General features: G+C 38.7%; 2 non-coding genes across 2 annotated transcripts; both read right to left on the reverse strand.

Annotated features, from left to right (window-relative positions):
- Positions 1-14,877: 14,877 nt before the first annotated feature.
- LOC112738941 (small nucleolar RNA R71) lies at positions 14,878-14,985 on the reverse strand. Its single transcript, XR_003169888.1, has one exon. It is a non-coding gene; the product is annotated as a small nucleolar RNA R71 (small nucleolar RNA).
- Positions 14,986-20,439: 5,454 nt separating this feature from the next.
- On the reverse strand, positions 20,440-20,546 carry LOC112738970 (small nucleolar RNA R71). Its single transcript, XR_003169914.1, has one exon. It is a non-coding gene; the product is annotated as a small nucleolar RNA R71 (small nucleolar RNA).
- Positions 20,547-21,800: the final 1,254 nt, after the last annotated feature.

Raw genomic sequence — 21,800 nt, forward strand, 5'->3', positions numbered from 1 at the left:
TTATCTTGTGTTGAATTTAGAGGATTTTATTACCTTTTTACCCACATTTATCCAATGAAATAGCATGGTTTTATAACTTCTCCTTTAATTGTGCTTAAGTGTGAAAACATGCTTTTAGGTCTTAAAATAGCTAAATTCAATTCACTTTGATTCCATTAGATGCCTTGATATGTTTGTTAAGTGATTTTAGATTTAGGAGGCAAAGATTGGATCAAGGGAATGAAGAAAAAGCATGTAAAAATGGAGAACTCATGAAGAAATGAAGGAATAGCAAAAGCTATTAAGCCGACCTCTTCACACTTAATTGGCCATCACTTGAGCTACAGAGGTCCAAATGATGCGGTTCCAGTTGCGTTGGAAAGTTAACATCCGGAGCTTCGAAATCATATAAGATTTGCCATAGTTGCTACACGTATGGTGACACGTATGCGCACTGTACGCGTACGCATCGTTGCTTCCATATGATCCACTTAAAGCAATATGTAGCCAGTGAATTCTAAAGCCTTGTGGGCCCAATATAACTCATTTCTGATGCTATTTAAGCCAAGGATTGAAGAGGAATCAACATACTTTAGATACTTTCACACATTAGTTTAGTTTAGTTTAATTTTTGGAGGGAAAGTTAGTTTTTAGAGAGAGAATCTCTCACTTCTCTCTAGGATTAGGATTAGGTTAGATCTAGCTTAGAATTTCTTAGATCTATATTTAATTCATGCTTTGATTTACTTTTCTCTTTGTAATTTTTCTCCTTCTACCTTTCCTCTCTCTAGTTTTGCTTTTAATTCTTGTAATCCTTACTTTTATGTTGATGCATTTTTGTTCTTCCATTTTCCTTTAATGCAATTTATGATTCATGTTCCTTTATTGTTCATTTGATTTGTTGTTGTTTAATCCCTTGCAATTGAGTAGTGTAGATTTACTTTCCTTGCAATTTTACCATGCTTTCCTTTTTATGCCTTCCAAGTGTTTGATAAAATGCTTGGTTGGATTTTAGTATAGATTTTGTTCCTCTTGGCCTAGGTAGAGTAATTAGTGACGCTTGAGTTATCTAATTCCTTTGTTAATTGATAATTAGAAGTTGCTAATTGATTTGAATACCACTAAAGTTAGTGTTTCCCTTGGGAGTTGGCTAGGCCTTGTAGAATCAAGTTGATTCATCCACTTGACTTTCCTCCATGGTTAGAGGTTAACTAAGTGGTAGCAATGGACAATTTGTGGTCCCAATTGAGGAGGATAACTAGGACAGGACTTCTAGTTCTCATACCTTGCCAAGAGCTTTGTTAGTTGTTAGTTTATTTTCTTTGCCATTTATGTTTCTCGTCTAAAACCTCAAAACCCCAAACATACTTCATAACCAATAACAAGACACTTTATTGCAATTCTAAGGGAGAACGACCCGAGGTTCAATACTTCGGTTTATAAATTTAGGGGTTTGTTACTTGTGACAAACAAATTTTTGTATGAAAGGACTATTGTTGGTTTAGAAACTATACTTGCAACGAGAATTTATTGTGAATTCTAAACCACATAAAAGTCCAATCATCAAAATAGCGCCGTTGCTGGGGATTGCAATGGTGTTGTGTTATTGGTTATTGTATATATGTGAATAGTGTGAATATGCTTGCTTTTGTTAGTTCTTGCTAGTTTTAGGATTTAATTCTCTTGATTCTTACTTGATTTTCTTTTTATTTTCTCTTGCTATCATGAATTCTCACTTTGGCTATGAGTTTGGTTCTCACTATGTTGTAGGAAATGAGGACTATAATGAGAATGTGTATCAAGGATGGGATAACCAAAGGTGGAAAGAGCCATATGCATATGATCAATTCTCTTGGCAACAACCTCCACCAATGCACTATGAAGAAGAGCCATCCTATGATGCATACCAATCCAATAGTTATGGTGAGTCCCCTTGTGACTTCCAAGAACCACCACCATACACCTATGAGCCATATCCTCAACATAGCCATCAGCCATACTCACAAGCCACTTTTCACCAACCATCTTCATATGACCCTAATCTATATTCATCCTACCAACAATCATATGAGCCACACATAGAGCCACCACTACTCCAACATCAACATTTTCAAGAACAACCCCCTCCATATTATTACCAAGATGAACCACCTCCAATGTATGAAAATTTTCAACCACAAGATGAATACTACTTTCCACCACAACCTCCCATGGAAGAATACTCATGTGCATCCATCCAAGAGCCATATGATCCTACTCATGATATCCAAGAGGAACAAGAGTTAAGGGATCGTCTCAAGGAAGCATTTGATCAATTTCAAGCAACCATGGAGTGTGTTATGCAACAAGTGGAAAGAAGGAAAAATATTGAACCACCACAACTCTACTAAGAAGAACCACATTCCTACCATGAATCCTTCCCCCAAATTGATGAACCCTTCCATCCACCCCAACCTCCAATGGATGATATCCTTGATGTTCTTGTTCAAGGACAAGAGGAGATGAAAAGGGATGTGCAACAGTTCACGGCCGCCTTGGATGAGGTGGTAAGCCGGTTAGCATCCCAATGCTTGAATACTCAAGGAACTCCCATAGCTACATGTGGAGAATCAAATGAAGAGCACAATATGAAGGAGAGATTGGTGGAAAATGAGGGGTGTTGCTTTGTTTTGGAACAATTGGAGGAAGCCATAATTGTTGAAGAAGAGGAAGAATTGGTTGAAGACTTAGGAGATGCGGAGCCTCCATGGGAGCATAGAGTTGAAGAAAACCCATCCAAATGATTGAATTTGATGCTAAGGAGGAATGTGCACAACCCCCAAGGCATATCCCTTATGAAGACTTGGATGTGATAGAGCAAGAATTGAGTTCCCTTGGTGAGGAAGATCAAGCATCAAGTCTTAGTGGTGAAGAATCCTTTGAGCATGAAGAACCTTCTCCCGTTGGATTTGAAAGCGTTGTGGAGGTAAATCTCTCTCATCCTCCCATTTATAATTTGAGTAAGGGAAAAGGCTTAGGTAGTATTGTTGAACAAAGGATTACATTTGAGAAATCTTGTAAAGAGGTCGAAGTCCTTAGAAAAAGGAGGAGGGGAATTCAACACGCTTTGTCAAGACCCTTGGAATCACCTTTGCCTAGGTTGCCATCTACACCTTCATTTGAGTAGGTGAAACTCATTTCTATTAGCTTTATTACCCCACTTGAATATAGTTTGCTTGAAACGGATGGCCAACTTAGGATGCTTTGTGGGATGAAGCGTAAAAGAAAGATGTTTCGTGGTTGGCGTTGCAAATCAAGGCTCGTTATGGTTGATGCATCAAACATGAGGTATGAAGGTTGGAGTAGTGCTCAACTAGATGGGTCTAGGAGGATTGTTGGCCACTTCATTGAGAATTCACCTTACCTACCACCCGGTTGGACTAATAATGAGAGTCAACCTCAAGACGGGTGTGAAAATAAAGTGTGGGATCCCGGATCATAAAAAGAAGATCAACTTTGGGAGCCCCAAGCTTGTGAAGAACTCCATCAATACTTGGTGCAACAAATAAGAAATCTTGGGGCACAATGGAGAACCAAGCATTAGTGGGAGTTCAAGGATAGCTTCAAGCACAAGCCACCTTGAGAGGAGCTCCCCATAAGTCCAACTTAAGGACAATAAACAAAAGTGCTAGGTGGGAGACACCACACCATGGTAATATCTTTTCATTTTCTCTTTTGTAAATATTGGGAAAAGTAGTTTAATTTCATGTTTTTACTAGTTTGTTGAGTTTATTTGGTAGTACCATATGTTAAATAAGGTTTTAGGGTGTTTTGGTAGCTGTTTGGAGGTTTGAAATGCTTGGATTGGTGCAAAAACATAGAAAAATTTTGAAAAATAGAGCACCATCCACGCGTACACGCACCCGGCGCGTACGCGCGCATCAAGCATTTTCGACCATCCACGCGGATGCGCCATGTGCGCGTACGCGTGGATGCAAAAATTTCACCCCAGCCAAAAACCCAAAAGTTGGGCCTGCACTGTGCAAAAATTGGGCCTAAGGCACAAACCAATCCACGCGTGCGCACACCTGGCGCGTCCGCGTCCATCATGCTAATTGCGCAATGCGCGCGCGGGCGCCGATAGCGCCACTTGCCCTCCTGGAACATGACCTAAGAGTTGTGCCAGCTCTGGGCCAGCATTAAGCGTTTGGCCCAACCTCACCCACGCATGCGCGCACCTGGCACGTATGCACCCTTCGGCCAAAATGCATATCGGCGCGTAAGCACGCATAACGCGTCCGCGCCGGTAAAAAAAAGAGTTTTTTTTCCTCATCTTCCAATTTTTTTTGTTTATCGCATTTGCATACTTCCCTTCTTTGCATTTTTATTTTGTTTTTATAGCCTGTTTTTACCTTACTTTTTTTCGAGTTTCCTATTTTAATAATGGTGTTGAATTCTCTTACTCAATAGTTGAGAATTTCTTGGTTAATCTTGGTGCCTCTAGCCTTGTTTGATATTGATGGGTAATGCAATTTCTAATCCAATGCTTAACCTTTGATGATCCTTGTATCCTTTGTGCATTGATGTGAGCTTACCTGTCTTTCATTACCCACTTTTTCTTATTTGAACTTGATGCTCACTATGCGCTTCATGCTTTGACTTTACTCTTGCATCAAGTATTAGTTGATATGCCATTAGCTTACAATGTTTTCTCACTCACATGTTGTAGCTACCATGTAGTAGAGAACCATACTTTTATTTGGCATTAGCCGTCGCCTATGTTCTATTTACTTTGATATCTTTGTCATAGGCTTAATTCTTCTTTCCTTTTCTTTCCTTTTAGGCTGGCCACCAAGAAAGGAGGAAAACGAAAAGCTTTTAAATGGGGCAACAAATAAGTCATCCGCACAATCTTTTGAGGAAGCTCATCAATTGTAGCAACCCATCCACCTTGCTCTTCTTTGCATGCACCGAGGACGGTGCAATTTTCAAGTGTAGGGAGGTCGTCCGACCGATCTCCATGGGTAACAATTTTCTTGTCCAACACCAATTCTTAGCTTTCTTTTTTAGACTATATGTTGCATTGCATGATAGGTTGCATGTTAGTTAGAATTTTTATATATTTTATCACCTCTTTTTATGCTAGGACTACTTGGTTAGGGTGATGATTTCTTTCCCAATGAATTGTTTTTAGGGCAACCTACCAATTTGAAAACTTTTTGTTGAACTTGCTTGAAAGAATTTATTTTGGAACATGGTTTTTGAGCTAAGAACACACAAGCTTGTGAGATTTGAGCCTAATGATGTGGTTACATCTTATAACCACTTATTTTCCCTTCTTGTGTGCATTATTCTCTTTCTATGATTGTAATCTTTGATTTGTTTGATTCTTTATGTCCATTATTTTGTGTATTCATGCATTTTTATATGATTGAGGCCATCATTTCATTTAGCTCACTTACCTAAATGGCCTTACCTTTTAACTTCCATTGTTAGCCAATTTGAGCCTATGCTTAACCCACTTTGCTCATAATTTTAGCACATTACAAGCCTTAAAGTGAAAAACAATAAATGTCCTCAATTTGGATCTTTGATTTGCTTAGGCTAGTGAGTGTGTATCATTCAAGTGTGGGAAAACTTGGTACATTGGGTGAATAAAAAGGTATTTTTATTGAAATTATTGGGAATTAGGTACATGCTCATGTATTGATAAAATGTATAGACCTTATTCATTGATGTTCTTGTATATAGTTTGAAAGAAAGAAAAAAAATGAATGAGGAAAACAAAAGAAAAAAAAAGAAAAAGAAACAAAAAAGAAGAGCATGGAAAAGAAAAGAAAAGAAAAAATAAATAAATAAATAAATAAATAAATAAACAAATAAAAAGAAAGAAATAAAAAGGGGACAAAATGCCCCAAAGCAAAGCTTAATAAGGGTCAATGCATAAGTGTTGTAAAATGAAAAGGAATACATGAGTATGTTAAAAAGTGAGAAAAAATGGGTAGTTAGGTTAGCTTTGAAATTGTATAGGATGTCATAGGTTAGGTGGGAAGTTTAAGCTTATCAAAGATTCAAACCTCAAGCTCACTTAACTATATATGCATCCTACCTTGACCCTAGCCCCATTACAACCTATGAAAAGACCTCATGATACTTGTATGCATGCATTGAATAAATGTTGATTGTTAGAAGAAAAACAAATCTTAGAAAGCATGATTAGGGGAGAATTTAGAGAATCGACCCTACACACTTGAGCGACTAGAGTGCAAACACTTCCGGTGAGGGTTCGATGCTCAATTCCTTGATTTCCGGCTTTCTTGAGTATTTTTCTTGCAAGTCTAGTTGAACTTCATTTTGATGTTTAAATTGGTAGGATTCATGAGTCGTCATGGGACCTTAGCCCTACTTGTGCATGTATGCCTTGGAGTTTGATTTATTTTTAACCAAGTAAGTAGAATCATTTTGCATTTAGTTGCATTCATATAGATAGATGCATATAGTTTAGGTTGCATTTAGATTAATTTACATTGAATAAAAGTTGATACCCTTTGCTTTCTCTTGGTTTAAGCATGAGGACATGCTTGGTTTAAGTGTGGGGAGGTTGATAAACCCCATTTAGAGGGTTTATCTTGTGTTGAATTTGGAGGATTTTATAACCTTTTTACCCACATTTATCCAATGAAATAGCATGGTTTTATAACTTCTCCTTTAATTGTGCTTAAGTGTGAAAACATGCTTTTAGGTCTTAAAATAGCTAAATTCAATTCACTTTGATTTCATTAGATGCCTTGATATGTTTGTTAAGTGATTTCAGATTTAGGAGGCAAAGATTGGATCAAGGGAATGAAGGAAAGGCATGTAAAAATGGAGAACTCATGAAGAAATGAAGGAATTGCAAAAGCTGTCAAGCCGACCTCTTCGCACTTAATCGGCCATAACCTGAGCTACAAAGGTCCAAATGATGCGGTTCTAGTGGCGTTGAAAAGCTAACATCCGGAGCTTCGAAACGATATAAGATTTGCTATATTTGCTACACGTATGGTGATGCGTACGCGCACTGTACGCGCACACATTGTTGCTGCCATATGATCCACTTAAAGCAATACGTGGCAAGCAAATTCTAAAGCCTTGTGGGCCCAATCCAACTCATTTCTGATGCTATTTAAGCCAATGATTGAAGGGGAATCAACATACTTTAGATACTTTCACACATTAGTTTAGTTTAGTTTAATTTTTGGAGGGAAAGTTAGTTTTTAGAGAGAGAATCTCTTACTTCTCTCTAGGATTAGGATTAGGTTAGATCTTGCTTAGAATTTCTTAGATCTAGGTTTAATTCATGCTTTGATTTACTTTTATCTTTGTAATTCTTCTCCTTCTACCTTTCCTCTCTCTAGTTTTGCTTTTAATTCTTGTAATCCCTTACTTTTATGTTGATGCATTTTTGTTCTTCCATTTTCCTTTAATGCAAGTTATGATTCATGTTCCTTTATTGTTCATTTGATTTGTTGTTGTTTAATCCCTTGCAATTGAGTAGTGTAGATTTACTTTCCTTGCAATTTTACCATGCTTTCCTTGTTATGCCTTCCAAGTGTTTGATAAAATGCTTGGTTGGATTTTAGTATAGATTTTGTTCCTCTTGGCCTAGGTAGAGTAATTAGTGACGCTTGAGTTATCTAATTCCTTTGTTGATTGATAATTAGAAGTTGCTAATTGATTTGGATACCACTAAAGCTAGTCTTTCCCTTGGGAGTTGGCTAGGACTTATGGAATCAAGTTGATTCATCCACTTGACTTTCCTCCATGGTTAGAGGTTAACTAAGTGGTAGCAATGGACAATTTGTGGTCACAATTGAGGAGGATAACTAGGATAGGACTTCTAGTTCTCATACCTTTCCAAGAGCTTTGTTAGTTGTTAGTTTATTTTCTTTGCCATTTATGTTTCTCGTCTAAAACCTCCATACTTCATAACCAAAAACAAGACACTTTATTACAATTCCTAGGAAGAACGACCCGAGGTTCAATACTTCGGTTTATAAATTTAGGGGTTTGTTACTTGTGAAAAACAAATTTTTGTATGAAAGGACTATTGTTGGTTTAGAAACTATACTTGAAATGAGAATTTATTGTGAATTCTAAACCACACAAAAGTCCAATCATCAACATGCTCGTCCTGATCGGATGTGTTATGGAGGGGAAGGAGGTATACTTTCCCCGGTTGATCAAGAGATACATGTGGCGAGCACATGTTCGTGGCATACTTCCATTTCCCACTTTAGTCACCGAGATGATTCAGCTGGCCAGCGCCCCATGGGAAGCAGATGATGAGACACTACCCCCGACCACGGAAAGGAGGAAGTGATTCTGTGGGGGACATGGGTGCATGAGAAACCCCCATCCCGGTGCCACTCTAGAGCCAGAGCCAGGCAGCAGTGACACCTGGCCCTTCTTCTTCCACAGCCGCAGCAGGTCCATCAGCACCAGCAGCACCGATACCACCACCAGCACCCCAGCCGACCTATCTGTTAGTACAACGTCTGTTCCGCTTCATGGAGCGTAGTGAGCGCCGCATCATGCGACGTCTCGACAGAGTGGATCAGATGTTTGTCGCATTGGGCGTTGAGTTGTCCCCTATTGCCAATCCTTCTTCTTCAGATGAGGAGGAGCACGAGGTGGAGTAGGCTCAGTAGGAGGCACCAACACACACACAGGCCACCCCGGAGGCAGAGTAGCCCCCAGAGGAGCCACAGCCTCAGCCCCAGCAGCCAAATACGACAGTTGACCCTCACCCCGAGCCCGAGCAGTAGCATTGAGGACGATGCTCCATTCTAAGTGTGAGGAGGTCACCGTCGTCCTCGTCGGTGGAGTTGCTAATCTGGGTGATGAGTTCGGACATTTATCACTTGTTTTACGTTATTTTTAGTACTTTGCACTTTATTTTTACTGCACTTTTAGGATTATTGTACATCTTTGTTATTTTGATAGTTTTATTTCAATTGTTGCATTTTGCACCATAGTTGGTAGATATTTCATACTTTTAGTTAGATTTGCTTTATGTAGTTATTTTAGTTTTTGGTTGTGATTTGAAAATTGTGGATTATTAGAGCTTGGTTTACCCTTTTTACATAAGAAATTTGGTTTGATTTAGAAAAAAGTAGGGATAAACTAAGGAAATTTTAAAATTTCTAAATCTCAACATTGCATTTAGGGTAAGCTTAGTCCAATAAATTTTCTAAAGAATTTATCTATAGGGCACCACCCCAATTGATTGAGAAAATTTTTGTGGAACTTGCTTGAATCATACATATTTTGTGAAGCATGTTTTGAGCTAAGAACATAAGCTTCTGAGATTTGAGCCTAATGGTGTGGTTACATCTTATAACCACTTACTTTCTTTTTTGTGTACAATTATTCTCTTTCTATAATTGTGATCCTTGATTTGCTTAATTCTATATGTCCATTATTCCTTCTATTCATGCACTTATATGATTGAGGCCATTATTTCATTAGCTCACTTACCCAAATATCCTACTTTTTACCTTTCATTGTTAGCCAATTTTGAGCCTATGCTTAATCCAATTGTTCTTTATTTTAGCACATTACAAGCCTAAAGTGAAAAGCAATAAAAGTCTATTGTTTGGATTTTTGATTGGTTTAGGCTAGTGAGAGTGTTCATTATTCAAGTTGGGGAGATTTGGGAACATTGGTGGGGATGAAAGAGTGCTTTGTATTTTTATATTTAGGAATTGGGTACATGCTCATGTATTAATCAAATGTTAGACCTTATGCATTGGTGCTCTTGGAAAGAAACAGAAAAAATAAGAAAAGAAAAGAAAAAAATATATGCAAAAAGAAAGAAAGAAAAGAAGAAAAGAAAGAAATAAAAAAGGGACAAAATGCCCCAAAGTGAAGTTCAATAAGAATCAATGCATAAGTGTTGTGAAATGAAAAGAAAATGCATGAGTATGTGAAAAAGTGAAGAATGGGTAGTTAGGTTAGAACTTAATTGTATAGGTTATTACATAGGTTAGGTAGGAAAGTCTAGGCTAATCAAAGATTCAAATGCTAGTCCACTTAACCATATATTACCTTACCTTGACCCTAACCCCATTACAACCTTTGAGAAAGCCCTCAAGATAATTGTATGCATGCATTGAATAATTGTTGATTGTTAGATGAAGAACAAATCTTGGAAAGCATGAAATAGAGGAGAATTGAGTGAATCAACCCCTAAACACTTGAGTGACTAGAGCAGATACACATCTGGTGAGGGTTCGATTGCTCAATTACAAGTATTCACCATAATCATTCTTATTCATGCAAGTTTGTAAATCTTTTTCATGATTCAATACGATTGTGGGTTGGACATTGGCTCCTACTTCTTTAGCCTTTGTGCTTGCATATATTTCTTGGAAGTTGATTTGTTTTAACCAAGCATTTACATTCATCATAGGTAGTTGCATTTAGATAGTTTGCATATAGTTTTGTTCCATTAAATAAATGCCATACCCCTTACTTCATTCTTGGTATAGCATGAGGACATGCTATGGTTTAAGTGTGGGGAGGTTGATAAACCCCGTTGTTAGGGTTTATCATGTGTGAATTTAGAGTATTTTATCAACCTTTTCTCACATTTATTCAATGAAATAGCATAGTTTTGTGATTCTCCCTTAATTTGTGCTTAAGTGTGAAAACATGATTTTATGCCTTCAATTTGATGATTTTAATTCACCTTTGATTCCACTAGATGCTTTGATTTGTTTGTTAAGTGATTTTAGGTTGAAAAGGCTAGGAATGGATCAAAGGAGTGAAGAGGAAAGCATGGTGGAGAACACATGGAAAAAGCCAAAGATTTGAGATGCACCAGTGTACGCGCACGCGCAGTGTACGTGCACGCGTGGATCGCGAAAACTTCAGGGACACGCACACGTGCTGTACGCGTACGCGTCGGTGTTGGCACGTGATTTTTAAGTGAAAACATGCCCAGCAAATTCTGAGAAGATGTGGGACCCAATCTAAACTAACTTTGGCGCCAAAACACTAAAAAGGACCAAGGATTGAATAGCGAAAAGGGGGGGCGATTCCATCATTTTACGCATAGTTTTAGTTTAGTTAAGGCATTTGGTTAGTTTTAAAGAGAGAAGCTCTCACTTCTCTTGATGAGCGGATAATTTATACGCTTATTGGCATTGTTTTTAGTATGTTTTTAGTATATTTTAATTAGTTTTTATTATATTTTTATTAGTTTTTAAATAAAAATCACTCTTCTGGACTTTACTATGAGTTTGTGTATTTTTCTGTGATTTCAGGTATTTTCTGGCTGAAATTGAGGGACCTGAGCAAAAATCTGATTCAGAGGCTGAAAAAGGACTGCAGATGCTATTGGATTCTGACCTCCCTGCACTCAAAGTGGATTTTCTGGAGCTACAGAAGCCCAATTGGCGCGCTCTCAATTTCGTTGGAAAGTAGACATCCTGGGCTTTCTAGCAATATATAGTAGTCCATACCTTGTCTGAGATTTGATGGCCCATACAGGCATTCCAAGTCAGCTCAAGAATTCTGGCGTTTAACTCCAAAACTGGCACAAAAGCTGGAGTTAAACGCCCAAACTGGCACAAAAGCTGGCGTTTAACTCCAAGAAAAGTCTCTACATATGGAAGCTTCAATGCTCAGCCCAAGCACACACCAAGTGGGCCCGGAAGAAGATTTCTGCATTAATTACTGATTTCTGTAAACCCTAGGCTACTAGTTTTCTATAAATAGGACCCTTTGCTATTGTATTTTCATCTTTTACTCATACTTGGATAGACCTTTTCATGTTTGGGGGATGGCCTCATGGCCATGCCTAGATTTCTTGTGCTTATGTATTTTCAACGGTGGAGTTTCTACACACCATAGATTAAGGTGTGGAGCTCTGTTGTTCTTCATGAATTAATACAATTACTATTGTTTTTCTATTCAACTCAAGTCTATTTCTTCTCCAAGATATTCATTCGCACCCAAGAACATGATGAATGTGATGATTATATGACACTCATCACCATTCTCACCTATGAACGCGTGACTGACAACCACTTCCGTTCTATATGCAAACAAGCTTGAATGTGTATCTCTTGGGTTTCTAATCTAAGATTGGAACCTTCGTGGTATAGGCTAGAATTATTGGCGGTCATTCCTGAGATCCGGAACGTCTAAACCTTGTCTGTGGTATTCTGAGTAGGATCTGGGAAGGGATGACTGTGACAAGCTTCAAACTCGCGATTGTGGGGCGTGTGACAGACGCAAAAGGATCAATGGATCCTATTCCGACATGATCGAGAACCGACAGATGATTAGCCGTGCGGTGACAGCGCATTTGGAACGTTTTCACTGAGAGGATGGGAAGTAGCCATTGACAACGGTGATGCCCAACATAAAGCTTGCCATGGAAAGGAGTATGAATGATTGGAAGAAGGCAATAGGAAAGCAGAGGTTCAGGAGGAACAAAGCATCTTCATACGCTTATCTGAAATTCCAACCAAAGAATTACATAAGTATCTCTATCTTTATTTTATGTTTTATTTGTATTTTAATTATCAATTCTCCATCACCATCTGAATTTGCCTGACTGAGATCTACAAGGTGACCATAGCTTGCTTCAAGCCAACAGTCTCCGTGGGATCGACCCTTACTCACGTAAGGTATTACTTGGACGACCCAGTGCACTTGCTGGTTAGTTGTGCAGAATTGTGACAAAGTGTGATTCATGTTTAAGAGCTCCAAGTCCTTTGGCGCCATTGTTGATGATCACAATTTCGTGCACCAAGTTTTTGGCGTCGTTGCCGGGGATTGTTCGAGTTTGGACAACTGACGGTTCATCTTGTTGCTTAGATTAGGTACTTTTCAGAATTTTTAAGAATGGATTCTAGAGTTTCAAGGTGATGTTCTTATCATCACAAAAGCTGATTGATTCTCATCAATTTAGCTGCTGAATGTAATGTCCTGCTGAAGCTTGGCCAAACATGTCTAATCTTTGTAGACTGAAGCTTTAGACTAACATTGCATGATTCCTGGAATTCTTATTAAAAGTTTTGATTCCCTTTATTTTCTTTTCCATATAAGTTTCGAAAATAACAAAAAAATTTATAAAATCATAAAAATCAAAAATATTTTATGTTTCTTGTTTGAGTCTAGTATCAATTTTTAAGTTTGGTGTCAATTGCATTCTTCTTGCATTTTTTGAATATATGCATTATGTTCTTCATTGATCTTCAAGATGTTCTTGATGATTTCATTGCTCTGATCTTTAAATTCTCTTGTTTTGTGTGTTTTGTTGTTTCTCATATGCATTCTCAATTTGTTAGTGTCTCTTATATGAAAATATTTAAGTTTGATGTCTTGCATGCATTGTTTATTTGATCTTAGTTAAAATTTTTATTGTTTCTCATCATTAAAAATCCAAAAATATTTTCAAAATTGTGTCTTTTCAAGTCAATAATACAGAGAATTGAAGATTCAGAACATTCAGCAGAGGAATCAAACGGAAAAAGCTGGGCGTTCAAAACACCCAGTGAAGAAGGAAAATTGGCGTTTAAACGCCAGCCAGGGTACCTGGCTGGGCATTTAACGCCCAAAAAGGTAGGATTTTGGGCGTTAAATGCCAGAATGGATGCCATTCTGGGCGTTTAACGCCAGGATGACACTAGAGGGAAGATTTTGTTTTTAATTCAAATTTTTTTCAAATCTTCATAATTTTTCAAAATCAAATATTTTTCAAATCATATTTTTTCAATCATATCTCTTCAAAATTAATTTCTTTCTATTTTTTTATTTATTACTATTTTCGAAAATTAATGATTTATTTCAAAAATTTTCAAGTTGTTACTTGCCTATTAAGAAAGGATCAAATTTTAAAATTTTAAGAATCATATCTTTTAATTTCTTGTTAGTCAAGTAATCAAACTTTAATTTTAAAACTTTCTCTTTTTAATTTGATCTTCAATCATATCTTCTCAATCATATCTTCTCAATCACATCTTTTTCAAAATTAACTCTCAATCATATCTTTTTTATTTCCAATTTCAAAATCTTTTTCAAAAATCACTTAATTTCTTTCCCAATCTTAATTTTTGAAAATCATCAATCAAATTTTCAAAATTTTCTTTTAATTATTTCAAAATCTTTTACTTTAATTTTCGAAAATTCTTCCCCTCTTCTCACATCTTTCTATTTAAGGGACTAACACTCCTCCTCAAGGTACAATTCAAACTCTATTCCTCTTAATAAGTTCGAATTCTCCTCTCTCTACCTCCTCCTTCTATTCTTCTTTTCCTCTGACACCTCAAGAAATCTCTATACTGTGACATAGAGGATTCTCTACTTTCTTGTTCTCTTCTCTTTCATATGAGCAGGAGCAAAGATAAAGGCATACTTGTTCAAGCTGATCCTGAACCTGAAAGGACCTTAAAGAGAAAGCTAAGAGAAGCTAAAGCACAATTCTCTTTAGAAGGCCTAACAGAGCTTTTCAAAGAAGAAGAAGCCATGGCAGCCGAAAACAACAATGCCAATAATGCAAGGAAGGTGCTTGGTGACTTTACTGCACCTACTCCCGACTTCTATGGGAGAAGCATCTCAATCCCTGCCATTGGAGCAAACAACTTAGAGCTTAAGCCTCAATTAGTTTCTCTAATGCAACAGAATTGCAAGTTTCATGGACTTCCATTGGATGATCCTCATCAGTTCTTAGCTGAATTCTTGCAAATCTGTGACACTGTCAAGACCAATGGGGTTGACCCTGAAGTCTACAGACTTATACTTTTTCCTTTTGCTGTAAGAGACAGAGCTAGGACATGGTTGGATTCACAACCTAAAGAAAGCCTGAACTCTAGGAAAAAGCTAGTCAATGCCTTCTTGGCAAAGTTCTTTCCACCTCAAAAATTGAGCAAGCTTAGAGTGGAAGTCCAAACCTTCAGACAGAAGGAAGGTGAGTCCCTCTATGAAGCTTGGGAAAGATACAAGCAATTGATCAGAAGATGCCCTTCTGACATGCTTTCTGAATGGAGCATCATAGGTATTTTCTACGATGGTCTGTCTGAACTATCCAAGATGTCATTGGATAGCTCTACTAAAGGATCTCTTCATCTGAAGAAGATGCCTGCAGAAGCTCAGGAACTCATTGAAATGGTTGCAAATAACCAATTCATGTACACTTCTGAAAGAAATCCTGTGAATAATGGGACAACTCAGAAGAAAGAAGTTCTTGAGATTGATACTCTGAATGCCATATTGGCTCAGAATAAAATATTGACCCAACAAGTCAATATGATTTCTCAGAGTCTGTCTAGAATGCAACCAGCAACTGACAGTACTAAGGAAGCTTCCTCTGAAGAAGAAGTTTATGATCCTGAGAACCCAACAATGGAAGAGGTGAATTACATGGGAGAACCCTATGGAAACACCTATGATCCTTCATGGAGAAATCATCCAAATCTCTCATGGAAGGATCAACAGAGACCTCAACAAGGTTTCAACAACAGTAATGGTGGAAGAAACAGGTTTAGCAATAGCAAGCCTTTTCCATCATCTTCTCAGCAACAGACAGAGAATTCTAAGTAGAGCCACTCTGACTTAGCAACCATTGTCTCTGATCTAATCAAAACCACTCAAAGTTTCATGACTGAAACAATGTCCTCCATTAGAAATTTGGAGGCACAAGTGGGTCAACTGAGTAAGAAAATTACTGAACTCCCTCCTAGTACTCTCCCAAGCAATACAGAAGAGAATCCAAAGAGAGAGTGCAAGGCCATAAACACGTCTCACATGGCCGAACCTGGAGAGGAGGAAGAGGCAGTGATCTCCACTAAGGAAGACCTCAATGGACGTCCACTGACCTCCATGGAGTTCCCTAATGAGGAACCATGAGAATCTGAGGCTCAGACTGAGACCATAGAGATTCTATTGAATTTACTTCTGCCATTCATGAGCTCTGATGAGTATTCCTCCTCTGAAGAGGATGAAGATGTTACTGAAGAGCAAGTTGCTAAGTACCTTGGAGCAATCATGAAGCTAAATGCCAAGTTGTTTGGTAATGAGACTTGGGAGGATGAACCTCCATTGCTCATCAAAGAACTGGATGACTTGACTAGGCAGAAATTACCTCTGAAGAGACAAGACCCTGGAAAATTCTTAATACCTTGTACTATAGCACCATGACCTTTGAGAAAGCTCTATGTGACCTAGGGTCAAGTATAAACCTCATGCCTCTCTCTGTAATAGAGAAGCTAGGGATCATTACGGTACAAGCTGCAAGAATCTCACTGGAGATGGCAGACAATTCAAAGAAACAGGCTTATGGACTTGTAGAGGATGTCTTGGTAAAAGTTGAAGGCCATTACATCCCTGCTAATTTCATAATCCTAGAGACTGGGAAGTGTATGGATGAATCCATCATCCTTGGCAGACCCTTCCTAGCCATAGCAAAAGCTGTGATTGATGTTGACAGAGGAGAATTGATCATTCAAGTGAATGAAAACTCCCTTGTGTTTAAAGCTCAAAGATATCCCTCTGTCACCATGGAGAGGAAGCATGAAGAACTTCTCTCAATACAGAGTCAAACAGAGCCCCCACAGTCAAACTCTAAGTTTGGTGTTGGGAGGTTCCAACATTTCTCTAAACATCTGTAAGGCTCCATGAGAGCCTATTGTCAAGCTATTGACATTAAAGAAGTGCTTGTTGGGAGGCAACCAAATCTTTACTTATCTATGTTAGATTTCTATTTTCTTTTGTTATTTTATGTTTTCTGTAGGTTGATGATCATGAGAAGTCACAAAAACAATTGAAAAAGCAAAAACAGAAGGAAAAACAGAATGAAAAACAGAACACCCTGGAAGAGAAACTTACTGGCGTTTAAACGCCAGTAAGGGTAGCAGAATGGGCGTTAAACACCCAGTCTGGCACCATTATGGGCGTTTAACGCCAGAAATGGGCACCAGACTGGCGTTTAATACCAAGAATGGGCAAGAAGCTGGCGTTAAATGGCAGGATTGGCAGCAAGGGGCGTTTTACACGCCACATAGTGCAGGGATGAGAAATCCTTGACACCTCAGGATCTGTAGACCCCACAGGATCCCCACCTACCCCACCTCTCTCTCTCCTCTTCACCCATTCACCAATCACCTCAATACCTCTTCCCCAAAAAAAAAACCCCTCACCTATCAAATCCTACCATTTTCTTCACCACTCACATCCATCCTTCATAAAACCCCACCTACCTCATGATGCCAGGGCATTTTGGCCAGTTTTACTGACCTTTTCTTTACTATTTTTAAGGTAGTTTCATGCATTTTCTTAGAAAATAAGCTAGTTTTGGGTAGATATTCACTTACATCTTGATTCAAGCATACATTATGCACTTTACATGATTTCATGAGAATTTTGCATGAATTATATGACAAATTGGATGATGCATGACTCATGACTTGGACTAGAACTTTGATGCACTTTGTTGCTTAATTTCAGGATAAAGGAAGCAAAGAAGAACCACGTTAGCAGTCATGTTAGTCCCACTAACGTGACCTCTAACGTGGAATGGGTGCTAACTTGCAAAGTTAATGAGAAAGGTAATCGCCAATAACGCCCTCGAAGCCATCATAAGCCCACGTTAAGAGTCACGTTAACTAAGTTAAACGTGAACTCTAACATGGAAGAAGACAACAAGGCCAACGTTAGTGACACTCTCCTTTGTCACTAATGTTGGACCAAGCTCATAATTGGGCACGTTAGTTGCCACGTTAACTTAGTTAACGTGGACTCTAATGTTAAGAAGCAAAAGAGAAGCCAACGTTAGTGACATTCACCTTTGTCACTAACGTTGGCCAAGCCTCCATAAGCCACGTTAACTCCCACGTTAACTTAGTTAACATGGAAGCTAACGTGGAGAGAGCAATTGATAGCCAACGTTAGTGACACTTACCTTTGTCACTAACGTTGGGGTGAACCACCAAGAGCCACCATGAGCAACGTTAACTCCCACGTTAACTTAGTTAACGTGGAAGCTAATGTGGATAAAGAGATGATGAGCCAACGTTAGTGACACTCACCTTTGTCACTAACGTTGGGGATGGCTAGCATTACTACGTTAGAAGCCATGTTAACCTAGTTAACGTGGGAAAGGGGCACATTGGAACGTTAGTGACAAAGGTAAGTGTCATTAACGTTCTCGAAGAATTGGCACTACTACGTTAGAAGCCACGTTAACCTAGTTAACGTGGACTCTAACGTAAGGACAAGGAAGGACTCTCCACATTATTGGGAAAGGTAAGTCCCAATAACGTGTGCGAAGGACCAAGAGGCAACGTTAGTGGTCACGTTAGTGCCACTAACGTTGAAGTCAACGTAATCATATTTGGGTTAGGAACGTTAGTGAAAAAGGTGATTGTCACTAACGTTCTCGAACCCACACTTTCACTTAACGTTGACACCACTAACGTCCTAAGTCAAAGTCCCTTCCTACTTCACCTTTTCTCTCTGCAAGCAAAGCTAAGCCCAATAAAAAGGATAACTGCTTCAAACTCAAGATTCAGAGGCCCATACCTAAGACTTGAAGAGCCCACTAGAAGATGAGAAGAGTAGTATATATAGGAGTAGCTTTGAATTAGTTAGAGAGTTGGAAACTTTAGGGAGCCTTTGGCATAGAACTACTCTCTGTATTTTACTTTCTCTGCACTTCTAGTTTTACTTTCATCATGTATTCTCCATCTTGGTTTTCATTTTCCAGAGCTATGAACAACTAAACCCCTTTCATTAGGTTAGGGAGCTCTGTTGTAATTTGATGGATCAATATTAGTTTTCATTCTCCTTCTTCTATCTTTTCTCTTGATTTTACTAGAAACCTTTTGATCTTCATCCAATTGGGTAGTTATCTTGGAAAAGAAGCTATTCATACTTGGATCTCTTCTGAACCTTGAAAGAGGAATGAAGAGATCATGCTAGAAATGCTTTCTCAAGCTGGACCAAATTGGGTTTGGATGGATATGTGACTATAATCCTACCAACACTTGATTTGGGAAATGCATGTGGTATAATCAGTGACCATACTTCATCTCTTCTCATGAGCAATTGACCAAGGAATTGGCTATTGATCAAGATATGAGAGATTGAATTACCAAGAAATTGGAATTCGATCACTTAAGATTGCCAAGGAGATCAATGAATGCATTGATTGAGGAAGAGATGAAACTGAACTTGATCTAGAGAATGCAACATCTCCTGAGCCCAATGAACTCCCCGTTTCTGATCTTACCCATTCTCTTTAATTTCTGCCATTTACTTTTATGAGCAATTACCCCATTCCCGTTTAAGATTCTGCAATTTACTTTCCGCCATTTACATTCAGCTCTTTATTTCTAGCATTTACTGTTACTGCTATTTACTCTCCCGCCATTTAATTTTCTGCAAATCTCAAATCAAATTCTGGTTCGCTCAACTAGAACATTCCTCTAATTAAAGTTGCTTGATCAATCAATCTCTGTGGGATTCGACCTCACTCTATTGTGAGTTTTTACTTGACGACAAATTCGGTACACTTGCCGAAGAAAATTTGTTGAGAGACAAGTTTTGTGCGTATCAAGTTTATGGCGCTGTTGCCGGGGATTGATTTTGAATCAACAATGATTAAATTGGAGGATAACTAGATTGAGCATTTTTCTTTTGTTTGATTTAAATTTCTGTTGAGTTAATTCACTTTCAGTTTTAGTTAATTTCTTCCCTTCCCCCTACTTTTTCATTTATTTTTTTTTTTTATTTACAATTCAGTTCACTAACCCACTAACTGTTTGATATATTGCATCACTCACACTAACAGTAATTCTAAGATAATACTTTCTGGATCTGTTTCCTTGCTTGTACCTTGTTGGTTGTATGACAGGGAGGAGAAGCAGGGCTTTAACTTCCTTTGATTCTGAACCTGAGAGGATCTTCCTTAGATTAAGGAGGGAAGTAAGAGGAAAAAGAGTAGTGGGTGCTGAGGAAGAGGAAGAGTACTTTGAACTAGACATGGAGAAGAATATGGAGAATATTCATGAAGAAGAGGCTCACAACCATGGCAGAGAAGGTCTAGCAAATCATGCTAGGCAAGAGAGAAGAGTTCTAGGCTCCTACATCAACCCAAACCCAGGAAACTGTGGGAGTAGCATTCAAAAGCCAACCATACATGCCAACAACTTTGAACTAAAACCACAGCTCATCACCCTTATTCAGAACAACTGTTCATTCGGAGGAGGCGTCCAATAAGACCCCGATCAACATCTAACCACCTTCCTGAGGATATGGGATACTGTGAAGTCTAATGGTGTTCATCCTGACACCTATAGACTACTTTTGTTCCCTTTCTCACTCAAGGATAAGGCATCTAAATGGCTGGAATCCTTTCCTAAGGAGAGTTTGACAACCTGTGAAGATGTGGTGAACAAATTTTTAGCCAGATTCTATCCTCCTCAAATAATCAACAGGCTGAGACCTGAGGTTCAAACTTTCAGGCAGCAGGATGGTGAGACTCTATATGAAGCATGGGAGAGGTTTAAGGACCTAACAAGGAGGTGTCCACCAGATATGTTCAATGAATGGGTGCAGCTACACATTTTCTATGAAGGCCTTTCTTATGAATCAAAGAAAGCAGTAGACCACTCATCCGGGGGATCTCTGAACAAGAAGAAGACCATTGAGGAGGCCATAGATGTCATTGAAACTGTAGCAGAGAATGACTACTTCTATGCCTCCGAAAGAGGGAACACTAGAGGAGTGATGGAGCTAAACAATGTAGATGCTCTGCTGGCCCAAAACAAGCTCATTACTAAGCAATTAGCTGACCTCACCAAGAAGATGGAGAGGAACCAAGTAGCAGCAATCACCACCTCATCAACCACCCAAGAGGGAGTGAATGCAGAGGCAGAGAGTGAGCAGGAGCAAGCCAACTACATTGGGAATTCACCTAGACAAAATCATGACCCATAATCCAAGACCTACAACCCTGGTTGGAGGAATCACCCAAACTTTGGATGGGGAAATCAACAAGATCAAAGCCAAGATTAGAAACGTCACAACCCCAACAACAATGCAACTCACCAACAATTCACACAGAGAACATATCAACACCACCATAACAACACCTCTCCACATCCATATCAAAACCAAAATAACACTCCTCATCCTTCTACCTCTAATCCCAATCCACCATCATCTAATGACAGACTCTCAAGGATTGAAAACTTACTTGAAGGCATATGCCAAGAGATCCAAGACAGTAAAGCATTCTGAGAGGAAGTGCAGTCCAATATGCAGAATCAAGATGCTGCCATCAAGAAACTTGAGACACAAATTGGCTACCTATTCAAGCAGATTTCTAGCCACAACCTTCGTAGTGATACTGACTCACACAAAAGGGAGGAGTGTCAAGCTATCACCCTTAGGAGTGGGAAGGAACTGAAGGAATTCTCCCAGAAACCACAAGAAGAGGGCTCAAATGAAAAGGGAGAAAAGCAAGATGGAGCTCAAGCTTCCACTTTGAGTTTGCAAAAAGAAGAAGGGATGCCAAAGCTGGACGTCCCAAGAGTTTCATACCCTCAGAAATTGAAGAAAAAGGGGGATGACAACCAGTTTTTGAGATTTTTGGAAATCTTCAAGAAACTACAAATCAACATACCATTTTCTGAAGCAATAAAACAAATGCCACTCTACGCCAAGTTTTTAAAGGAGCTAATGACTAAGAAGAGAAGCTGGAAGAACAACGAGACTGTGATACTAACCGAAGAATGTAGTGCTATCATTCAGCACAAACTGCCCCAGAAATTTAAGGATCCCGGCAGATCCCT

This window comes from Arachis hypogaea, chromosome 13 (genome assembly GCF_003086295.3).
Source record: "Arachis hypogaea cultivar Tifrunner chromosome 13, arahy.Tifrunner.gnm2.J5K5, whole genome shotgun sequence".
Classification (NCBI taxonomy): domain Eukaryota; kingdom Viridiplantae; phylum Streptophyta; class Magnoliopsida; order Fabales; family Fabaceae; genus Arachis; species Arachis hypogaea.